This window comes from Plecotus auritus (genome assembly GCF_963455305.1).
Source record: "Plecotus auritus genome assembly, chromosome: 5".
NCBI classification, from domain to species: domain Eukaryota; kingdom Metazoa; phylum Chordata; class Mammalia; order Chiroptera; family Vespertilionidae; genus Plecotus; species Plecotus auritus.
In genome coordinates, this window is record NC_137776.1 from 74,040,827 (window position 1) to 74,053,217 (window position 12,391).

General features: G+C 36.2%; 1 pseudogene across 1 annotated transcript in view; it reads left to right on the plus strand.

Annotated features, from left to right (window-relative positions):
- The first annotated feature begins 4,042 nt into the window (after positions 1 to 4,042).
- Positions 4,043 to 12,391, plus strand: part of LOC308248235 (nascent polypeptide-associated complex subunit alpha-like) — a 153,751-nt pseudogene continuing 145,402 nt past the window's right edge. The window contains exon 1 of the transcript in view: positions 4,043 to 4,070. The product of the transcript in view is annotated as a nascent polypeptide-associated complex subunit alpha-like (transcript). The remainder of the gene's footprint in view (positions 4,071 to 12,391) is intronic.

The window sequence follows — 12,391 nt, forward strand, 5'->3', positions numbered from 1 at the left end:
CCAGAAAGATGCCCAACACCATGTCTATACACACACGGGTTTAAATATATTTAATCTTTTTTTCACCTTGTTTCCTTTGTTAGTATATGCTGTGCTTATGTTTCTATGCAGTTAAAGAAAATAGGTATATAGAAAATAGATAAATATGTGGGTAATGCTATATGAGCTATAGAAAACAGCACTGAATACATATGTTAATACTCTCTGCCAAACACTCAAGCTTCTTGCCTGAAAATGGAATTTTAAAGAGATTAAAGTAAAAAATCAAAAATAAAAAAAATATGCATACTGTATGTAAAGGAGTAAAAAACATCATGTTTTATGTGGGTTTTTTTTTTCAGATTTATTTTCCAAAAGAATTCCACCTAAAAGAATTGTCATAGGACTCAAGTAATCTACTTGCTTCTATAAGAATGGTTCATCACAGCTCTTGCTCATTAGGTTTCCTGAGTCCTAGAAGAAAGAATCTGTAGTGCTGACATATTTTCCTTGCCTGAGGGGAAAGACCAACCTTCTTTAAGGGAACCTAAGAAATTCCAGGTCTTACAAACTTCCTTTCCTTCAGAATTCATAATTTTCTCCTAGTGGTTGAATGTTTCCCTGATTTTTATTGCAAAGTTTTAAAAACAACTCATTAATTCATCTACTTCTTTGTATGGACCATAAAAACAATTGTGATTTCTACATGTATCCAATAAATATGTATTAATTGTTTATTCAAGCTAACTGAACACTCATGTTTCACAAAATGGTAAAGAGGAATTTTTATCTGTGTAATTTTATTTATACAATTTGGACAATAGACCATTTCAAATGCTTTCAAATATGTTTTTCAGTCAATAAATAAATATTTGCTGGAGGTCTCTGTGTACTCAGTAAGGCACTGGCTGAATCATAATAGGGTGGGATAAATCCTTGAAATCCAGTTTCATTCCAATTTAATGGAAAACATTTTTTCTCCCTATTTCTATTCCAATCGCTAGATGAATCTCATTTTTCCATCAAACGTGACATTTTTCTAATGTGGTTTGAGATGATCATTTAATATTGTACCATTTTTAAGAATAAAAAATAAAAGAATCATTAACTTCTGAAAACAGGGATAATGAATGGTTGCTTTGTCCTAGAATATATAGGTAAAGTCAAAATGTTATATCCTAATTAATTATTTAATTTGGTTACTAAGTAAATATTGAGAAAAATTAATTACTAATAAATATTTAATTTAAGTCTATTTTTTAAAGAAATAGTCATTATGAAATACTATTCTAAAAGTTAATGGACATATCAATTAAGCAGAGCAAAATACCTAGATTCAATGCCTGTGTGTCTGTGTGTTTGTGTATGTGTGTATATGTACTGAGTTCATATATTATATTGAACTAGAGACCCAATGCACGAATTTGGGGCCAGGCCAGCTGGGGGGAGGAGACGTGGGAGGTTGGCCAGCCAGCCACACCCCCCAGTTGAACTCCCAGTCGAACTCCCGGTCAAGGGGACAATGGCTATATAATAAAATTTTTACCTACTTACCACATAAATAAAAATAAATTCTAGATGTAGTTAATTTATATTAACAATAAAATTTTAAGATGACTTAAAAATTGCATGAATCTTAGGTAAGAACACATCAACAGGAGCCAAAAAGAAAAAGATGAACATTCAACCACATAAATTAAAACTTTGAATATGGCAAAAATTTTAGAATAACATTAAAAGTCATAAACTTTCAAAATATGTACAACACATGTAATAAAGATATAATCTTACTACAAAATGAATATGTAAAATACTTTGAAAATCATTTATAGTTAAGAAGAAAAGACCCTGTTAATTGTACAAAGGCATTAAGAACAAAAGGCAACACAAAAAGTTGACTTACTTGCATGGAAACCCATGATGACACACAAAGCAATTTCATCTAAATTGGTAAAATAAAATAATTTCATGTTTGTCAATTACTCATTTCAGAGTCAAAATGCAATCTATGCTAATAAAAGGGTAATATGCTAATTAGACTGGCTCAACTGGACATCTTCCAGACATCCTACTTCCTTCCGGACAAAGCCACGGTGGCAGGGGCTGAGGCAGAGGCGGTTAGGGGTGAACAGGCTGGCAGGGGAGCAAGCAGTTAGGGGAGAGATTAGGCCGGCAGGGGAGAGCAGTTAAGGGATGATCAGGCTGGCAGGGGAGAGCAGTTGGGGGCAATCAGGCCAGCAGGGGAGAGCAGTTGAGGGTGATCAGGCCAGAAGGGAAGCGGTTAGGCAGCGATCAAGCTGGCAGGGGAGTGGTTAGGGGGCGATCAGGCCGGCAGGCAGGCAGGCGAGCGGTTAGGAGCCAGCGGTCCCGGATTGTGAGAGGGATGTCCAACTGCCGGCAGTTGGACATCCCCCGAGGGGTCCCAGATTGGCGAGGGTGCAGGCCGGGCTGAGGGACAGCCCCCCATGCCAGAATTCCGTGCACCAGGCCTCTAATAATATATAAAGAGCAATTTGAATTTTATAAAAATCATATGCATTCCCTATTTTCATCTTCCTCAGACTAGAAAATTATCACTAGTCTGTATATAAGTAACTTTGCAATCATTGTAATTGAATTCTCTTCTCTGCATAGATAAACCCTACTTATTTTTCATTCACTTTCCCCAATTCTTTGTGTATGATTTAGTTTATTCTGATATACACTAAAAGGGAAAATTAAACAAACAAACAAACAAAACAAACAAACAAACAAACAAAAAAACCAGTGAGCAGAAATTGTGAAAAACAAGAATATGAAATTACATAATGTGAGAAAGTTGCATTTAGGTCAATCATGGGGATGCAAATAAAGAAGCTAATAAAAGGCTTGGAGAACAGTGTTTTAGGCAGAAGTGAGAGGGTAGCAAACATAAAGGCCCAGAGCACCAAGCGGCTTGTTATGCTTAAGGAGCTGCAAGGCTGGATAAGTGCTGAGATAACGCATGGCTCTAGGTCAGGGGTGGGCAAACTTTTTGACTCGAGGGCCACAATGGGTTCTTAAACTGGACCGGAGGGCCGGAACAAAAGCATGGATGGAGTGTTTGTGTGAACTAATATAAATTCAAAGTAAACATCATTACATAAAAGGGTACGGTCTTTTTTTTTTATTTCAATAGTTTTATTCATTTCAAACATTTTAACAAGAAGAATGTAAACACTAATTATTATAATTTGAAACTTCAAAAAATGGAGGAATCATAGCACAATAACATACCTTATGTTGAAGATGGCAAAGGCAAAATAAAATTGCCTAACAAAGGAAAGGTACAAAAGCCTTTCAAATTAAACTTAAATATAATAAAATAATTTAAAACTAAAACAAATAGAAAAGAACAAAATGTGTAAACAGTAAATTAAACATTTTCTTTAGTGCAACTTCCAAATTATGCCTGGGACGTAGATGTAGATGGCAATGTAGACTGGGTTGAAAGGTTTTTGGTCTTTAACACATCAACTTCAGTGGGAACAGTGTTGTTGGTCTCCTTTTTAGCTAATGCTCTGATACTGTGCTCTCCAGGGGCGTGTCTCCCTACATCACCACGATAACGTGTCTACGCATTCCCAGGGTGATGTCGGGGGACGGGTCCGTGGGCATTACAAGGAGCCTCTGGAAGATTGAGAGGTTGTTCCTTCTACTGAATGGGCGGATATAAATCTGCCCACTCAGAAGAAGGAGCTGCGGCCATGTTAACACTGCTGCTGGTGAAGGAGTGGAGGGGAGAGCAAGAGAACCCTCCGCTCCTTCGGCTCCGTGGGCCGGATAGAACAGCTGAACGGGCCGGATCCGGCCTGCGGGCCGTAGTTTGCCCACGGCTGCTCTAGGTGAACTAGGAGAGATTGTCAAGGTTCAGATTCTGCAGGTCAAGGCTAGGTATCTGAATTTGTTCAAAGTACTGTATAGTGAGAAGCCATTAAAGAATTTTAAGGTTGTGGGGGTGGGGTGACAATATGATTTATGATTTCAGTTTCCTCTGGTAACCTTGTTTGTTGCTATGGTGCCCTGAAAACAATTACTACCGGATATGGACAAAGTGTGCAAAGCAGTTGTTGGTAAGCACTAGAGAACAACTGAGGCAGGCGGGGAGGAGGGCTTCTTTCTTTAAGAGAAGGGAAACAAAATGGATGTTACTCTGGTATTCTGGCTGTTTAATCTGAAGGTATTATCCAGTTTTCAGTTCTTGGGAATAGAGACAAAGCAGAACATTTTAGAGGGATGAGTTTGGTACTTAGAAAATGAATTTTTGCTTTAGAGAGAAAAATTCTGGAGAGAGGGAACTTCAGAAAAGTGAGTACAACAAATCTGCATGCAAATGTCTCTCAGTGTTGGCTGGTTCTTGAGCTATGCACAGTGAAGCAAGATTCCAAGAAACCTGGCAGAAAACACTGGCCAAGAGCCAAACTGGTGTGCAGGGATTTGAAGTACACAGGGCTGGAGAGGCAAACGCCGGCCTTCAGACAGTGCCAGGATGGACGGGTCTTGGGAAACTTCAAGTGCCTCCAGCTGAGTTTACAGAAGAATCTAGTCTAGCAATAAGACTGTTGCAGGAGCATCCTTAAGGAACTATGGACAAATGGAAATAGCTGGTTGGAAATAGATTTCATCAACAATAGTGGCTTTAGGACAGTCAAGAAGGAAGAAGGTGATGGGATTGATTGAATGCAACCTCTTATTGATTTTTCTTGTAGTAGGAACATTCAAGATTCACAGAGAAAAATAAACAGTATTTCTGGCTACCTCTGAAGTGTATACTCTGAATCTTAGTCTAGAATAAAAATCTAAAGACTTGAAAGGATTTTCTTGAACTGGTATATGTTTCTAGAAAATATGTTCTATATCTTTTTCTGGATATGAGATATGTATTAGTTAGTGTTTGCCTGAGAAACAGAACCAATAGAATGGGTATAAAGAGATTTATTTTAAGGGATTGGCTTACATACTTATGGAGACTGGCTGGTTTAAAATGAGCAGTGCAGTCTGGCAGCCTGGAGACCCAGAAGAGCTGATGGTATTACTCTGGACACCCGGCAGCCTGAACACCTAGAACCAGTGGTGCAGATGAAGTCAAAGGCAGTCAGCTGGAGAATTCCCTCTTGTGGGGAGAGGGCAAGTCTTTGTGTTTTATGCCTGCCTACACCCAATTGAATGAGGCCTGCCCATATAGGAAGGGCAATCCGCTTGACTCAAAAGTTCACCAATTTAGATATGACTATATATTCCCATTTAAACCACACTTCAATCAAAAACACTTTCATCCCCTCAGAATGTTTATCCATGCACCTTTGTATTTGATCTCTCCCATTTCGGGTAACCATTGCTTTGATTTCTATTATGTTTCCCATTTTCTATTGCTGTACTGGTATGTAAATAAAATTTTCAATATCTAGCGCTTTTTGCCCAAAATAGTTTATGTGGGATTCATTATGCTGGAGTATACCTTAATTATACTTTTATTTATATTTCTGGGTGGTATTCCTTTATATAAATATCAATAATTTGTTTAAGCATTTACATTTTAATTTATGTCCAGTTTTTAGTATTATAAATGCAACTGTAATTAACATTCTGGTATAAGTATTTTGAGGCACGTAGGTTTTGATTCCTCTTGGGAAAATGTCTTAGAGTGAATTTTCTAGATCCTGGGGTAGGCATATTTTAATTTTACAGTGAACTGCCAAATGGTATTCCAAGTGATCATACAGGTTTCTCTTTTACCATTGACATATAAAAGTTTGAGTGGCTCCACATGCTTGCTTACACTTGGTATTGCGATTCTTTTTATTTTTAGCCATTCTAGTGATGTAGTCTTGTATTTGCATGATGAGCAATAATATTAAACACTTTTTATGAATTTATTGACCAGTTGTATGTTTTTTGGAAAATGTCAAGTCTTTTGTATATTTTTATTGTGCTTTGCTTTTTATTACTGAGTTTTAGAGATTTAAGAAATATATTCTAGACACAGTTCTTTATCATATATACATTGAAAACATTAATATCCAAGTCTGTGGTTACATTTTAATACTTTAATGGCTCTTATTGAAGAGCACACCTTTTGCTGTTAAGTCTTATTTACCATTTTTTAACTTATTGTTAGTGCTCTTTGTGTTCTTTCGAAATCTTTGTCTAATCTAACATTATAGATATTCCTTTCTTTTATTCTAAAAGGTTTATATTTTCAGCTTTTACATTTCTATTATTCACTTTGAATTATTTTCTTTACTGCTTTATTTGAGTTTAATTGGTAAATATTAAAGTGCACATATCATGCAAGAAGCCAGGTATGGCATCTTAAGATAGTTTTGTGTCTCATTCTAATGGAAATTATGTGTTTTCACAGTTCTAAGCACACATTTTCAGCATATGCCTGCTAGGCATTTTTTATTTCACCAGTCTGATATATACTTTCAAGTCTGGAAGCAGCATTTTATTTTGTCTTTTATCCCAAGCCTTTAAAGTGAGGCAGTAGTTTTATCTCATTCCATTTGATAAGACATACATTAGTCAGGAACAGTGGTTGCTTTTCAAAGACTCAATTACTTTTTAATTGTGGTTAAAACATATGCATATGACATAAACTTGATTACTTTAATCATTTTAATGTATTATTTATTGGCATTATGTACATTCACATTGCTGTGCAACTATCACTACTATCATCAGAATATTTCTCATCATCCCAAACTGAACTCTGTACTCATTAAACAATAACTCCCCATTACATCCCCCGTTTGAAATCCCTGGTAACCGCTGTTTGACTTTTGACCTCCATGAAGTTACCTATTGAATTATTCTTATGTATTATATGAGATAGAGAAGTTCCTCCCCACCACCACAAATAGTTATTCTAGTACCTTCTAACTTACCAATTTTTACTAAAAGTGGCTGCTGAGATTTTGATTGAGATGGAATTGAATCTATAAATCAATTTGAGGAGAACTGAGAGCTTAAAGATATTTAAACTTCCAATCTATAAACAAGGTTCATCTCTACTTATCTAGCTTCTCTCTGTGTATTTTTTACACTTTTCTACACAGATATCAAGAACATTCATTTCTCATTAAATTCATTTGTTGTTTTTTGAAGGTATTGTAAATGGGATTTTAGAAAATTTACTTTTAATTGCTTCTTTCTAGGCAAACTGAAATCTTCAAATAAGCCTCCTTTAAGCACAAGGTAAAGCATAGTTACAGATATTGAAAAACCATACCACACCTGGCACATGAAAGTGATTTTCTGCCCTACTTGGAGTAGCTAAAATATGTGTCTTTTAAAAATGTCGCAGGAGAGAATGGAGAGTTTAGATAGTGTTTCTCTAGTAATATATTAAGCCAACAACATGGCCAAAAAAGAATCCAAATTTCCTGACTCCTAGTCCAAGGTTCTCAAGGGGAACAGTTATGAAATCATCTAAATCAATGTGAATGCACTGCCAATAGAGATGTGGTGTTTATTTGCAGGTGAAAAGGACTAAATCCTTTCAATTATACTTAAAAAGGCGTCTAACATTTCTTGTATTTAAAGGTCATTCTGACATAAGGATTTTGCTAAATACAGAAATGCATTCGCAGACCCTTTATCACAGGGGCACTATCATTCCTGGCTTTGTATTCGAGAGTACATTTTGATACCTCTTTACAGAGGTTGTAAAAATTTCAGATTGATTGTGTACTACTTGACATTTTCCTATGTCTGTAATTCTCTGTCAAAAAGTAAGGAACTTAAAACTATTTTGAACAATTTATCAATACCTTATTTATTAAATAAATCACAATATCTTACAAATTATAATGAGTGGTATATACTAATAAAGAAACTTTGGCCCAAACAGTGTAGCTCAGTGGTTGAGTGTCAACCTATGAATCAGGAGGTTATGGTTCGATTCCCAGTCGGGGCATATGCCTGGGTTGTGGGCTTGATGCTTCTCTCTCATCAATGTTTCTATCTCTCTATCCCTCTCCCTCCCTCTCTCTGAAATCAATAAAAACATATAAAAAAAAAACAACAACAAGAAACTTTGTCTTTCACTGCCCCCACCCATATAGTAGTGGCTACATCTTTAATCCCTGATTTTGTCCAATATGTGTCTATACAGTATAAATAGTTTTCTGGTCACTTTGAGTAACATGCACCACTTCAACTCAGAAACTAGTCCAATTCTATTTAATAAGCAAAATGTTGAGTTGAATTTCACATCAGATCTTTCCCCACCATCTCTGGCTGAAATGTGTTTCAGCGGAATAGACCAGCAATAGGAAAGAGAAAGTGGCTGGCTTTCAATAGTCCTTTTCACATCCCCTCCCTGAGCTGGCTCTAAGCTGTTTATGATGCTGGGAGGGTGATTCCAAGGGGAAGAAGATGTATGTGAACAGAATGGAGAAGAGAAAAGGGAAGCCAGAAAGTTCTTATCTACTTGATATTCTTACAAGCTGGCATCTCACTTTCTGAGATTCATGGGTATTTAACTCTGTCTTTTTCCTCTGAATGCTTTTGTGTCTTTTTCTGAGCATCTGAGGGGAAGAACGGAACTTGGTTGGAAAGTCTGTAAGGAGGAATCTCTAAAAGGTCAGGATTCATCTGCCGCTCAGGGTCTGCTGGTCAGCCCCAGCAAGCACCCGGGATATCATTCAATCTCCCTTGATGTGGGTGACCACATCTCCATGAAGATTAATGTTAGGACCTTAAATATCTTTCCTTCTGTAGTTTCCCTCTGCTCTAGTCAATCACCATCTCTGCAGCTCTCTTCTAGAATCTAAAGCAGTCTCACAATAGCTTTCCTATATGTGCGTGGCCCACAGCGGGTTCACAGACAATATTCATGCATCCTTATCCAAAAGACTCTGATTGGGTACAGAACTCAGACTACTGCACTTACATCCCCTTTAATCTAGGTCAAAACAGGTAGCTGTCACTTTAGACACTTTAGATAAGAAAAGACACCAATCCCTCTAATATTTAAATTAGAGACACACGTTTAACTCTCTAAGAGACATCATAGTTCAAATAAAGGGAGAAGTACCAATGAGAAAGATACAGATTATAGCAAAATCATAATTTGCTCCAAAAATTATTTTCACAATCTTCTCTTAACTTCTTTTGATCTTTTATATGGATGAGGAGTGTAAGATATTTTTACTATTTTTTAACACTGATTTTAAATTTCTACATGAATATCTTAATTCAGGATATATATTGTTTGTCTTCATTTATTAAGTTAAAGTGCGAAAGGTTCATTTTAATAGCTTTATTGATTTATAGTTAATGTGCAATAAACTACACATATTCATAGTGAACAATTTGATAAATTTTGAGATATGTAAACACATGTGAAACCATCACCACAATTGAACCATGAATACATTTATCACCTGAAATGAATATGTATAATTCCTCCCTCCTCCTTCTCTCCATCTTGCCCTCCCAAACATTTGCTTCTGTCACTACAGATCAGTTTGCGATACATGAACCAGATCATACAGTAAAACTACTTTTTGACTGGTTTCTTTTACACAATGTCATTCTTTTGAGATTTGTTCATATTGTTTTGTGTATCAATAGTTCATTCTTTTTATTGCTGAGTCCTATTCCATTGTATGGATATAACCCAATTCATTTTCCATTCACTTTTAGATATTTTTCTAGTATTTGGTTATTATCAATATAGCTACCATAAAATCCATCCACATGTCTTGAATGGGCATATAATTTCATGAGTGTAAATTTCATGGGTAAATAAATATCTAAGAGTGGAATGGCTGGTCTTTATGGTATGTGTATATTTAACTTTTTAAAAATGTGCCAACTGCTTTCTATATTTCTTGTTATGTTTACTTTTGTGTGTTTTTTAACAATTCTAATAGACATGCAGGAGTTTTAATATGCATTTTCTAATGATTAATGATATTGAGCATGTTTTTTGTGCTCTATGTCATCCATATACCTCCTTTGTTGAAGCAAATGCCTGTTCAAATCTTTGCCCATTTATATCCGATTTTTGATTTGTTATTATTGTGCTTTTGACCGTTAAATATTTACACTTTATCTAAAATGTGTTTTATAAATATTCTTTTTCTGTTTGAGCCTTACTTTTTATTTTTTAAACAGTGTCTTTTAAAGAGCAGATTTTTAATTTTGAGAAATCTGTTCAATTTTTTAAATAACTTTTCAACTTTATTGAGATATAATTGACAAGCAAAATTGTAATATATTTAAAATGTATGATGTGATGATTTGACATACATATACATTGTGAAAGGTTATCCCCCATTGAGTACATTAACACATCTATTGTCTCATATATTTATCCTTTTCCTCATTTAATGTTTTGTGTATGAAAATATTTAAGTTCTTCTTTTAGCAAATTTCAATTAGACAGTGCAATATTGTTGTTATACATTAGATCCTCAGACCTTATTCATTCATCTTATAACTGAAAGTTTGTACCTTGAAAGTTTGTACCAACGTGTCCAGTGGCTTTGCTAGATATAAATGATAGAAATTTATTTAAGGATCTTGGAGTTTGCAAACTAGATACACAATTAGGCAAAACACCAGAAGTGTTCCAAAGAAGAAAAAAAAGTTAAAAATTCTTATTGTAAAAAAGTGCATTTTTGAGAAATATCAGTCCTTCATTCTTAGCCCTGGGATTGGTATAAGATAATTATTAGTCAGGTATCAGGGAGACAGAACGATGGATGCCAGGTGGTCCAGAGATGATTGTCATGAGGTCGGGTCAGTTCCTGGTAGTCTGAGTAATAATCAGGTGACCTGGGTATGTGAGTCCTTCAGGGGGTAACTAGAGGGTTACCTAGAGGTACAGACATTGACACAGGACTCAAAGTTAAAAAAAAAAAAAAAGTTCCTAGGTTAGTTAGAACAAGAAAGGAATCTTTCCTTATGCCTCAAACTTCGAGATGTTAATAATTTTAGCATCTTGGTTAAAATGATTCCATTTTATTTAGTGCCTATATCTACTCTTTCCTCACTCTTACAGTTCTGGAGGTCAGAACTCTAAAGCGAGGGTGTTAAAAGCACTGTTCCTTCAGGAGGTGTTCATTATTAAAAATATTTTCTTAATATTTATTACATGACAAATGTCATGATCAGGTAAGAATATGAATATGATCTACAGTTACTTTGAATGAACTTACATTCAAATATATTTAGATAATGTGATAAATTATAAGGCAAATGACTAATAACATATAAAAAAAAGTAGACCCATATGGGTCAAAGGAATCACCCATCTATGCTAAAGGTTTTAATCTAAATTGTAATGTATAAAATACATAATATGTTATTTTACTTACAAGAACAGAGGAAGATATATTGGAGATCTTATTTAACTTATAGATTTGCTTAACATAGTGGCTGGTATATTTCAGCTATTATGATAATACTAGTGGCCCGGTGCACAAAATTCGTGCACGGGAAGGGGGTCCTCTCCTCTCAGCCTGCTCTCTCTCCAATCTGGGACCCCTCAGGACCTCTGGCTCCTAACTGCTCACCTGCCTGCCAGCCTGATCCCCCTAACTGCTCTCCCCTGCCTGCCTGATCACCTCTAACCTCCTCTCCCTTGGACCCACCAACATGGCTTTGTCGGGAAGGATGTCCGGAAGGACATCTGGAAGGTCGTCCAGAAGATGCCCAGTCTAATTAGCATATTACCCTTTTATTAGATGCCACCTTGTCCTAAAAATGCAGGTTGTTCCCAGGTTTTCCTATCGTGGAAGAAGAGCCCGCAATAGCATCCTGGGTTCTAACCAGGGCTTATGCGCTTGTGCTTTATCTCAGCAGATGCGATTTCTAGAAGAAGACTCTTGGATGAACCTTGAACATTTTAATTGAGTTTGCCAAATCACCCTCCAAAAATGTTGAACCACTTTAAACTCCCACCAGCAACAATGCTTGTGCCCTCCGTCCCACTTTGATGCCAATATCATTGATTTCTCCCTAGAAGCTTCTCTCCAGTCAGCCAAGACTGCTTGGTACTTGAGCCAACCTCATTGTTCAGCTGGGGACTTGATTTCCCGAGATAGAATTATGGAGGAGGGAAAATAGTTTTCCTCTACCTTTCTGAGTTCTTAGTGGAGGTCCTTGTAATGAAAGACAGATCACCAAGAGAAAAACAAAAGTTCATTAACATGTGTACCTTGTGTATATGTGGGAGATCCCAGGGAAAAATGAGTAACTCCCCAAGGTGGCTTAGAATGCAGATTTAAAGACCTTCTTCCTAGGGAAAGGGGACGGGAGATGTAGGCCTCTTAGAGGAGAGTAAATGATTTTTAGGAAAGATGAATGGGAGTGGGGGAAAATAGTTTGTAACAAAGTTTGGGTATTATATCAACTTGTACTCTCCTGTCCTGTGACAGGA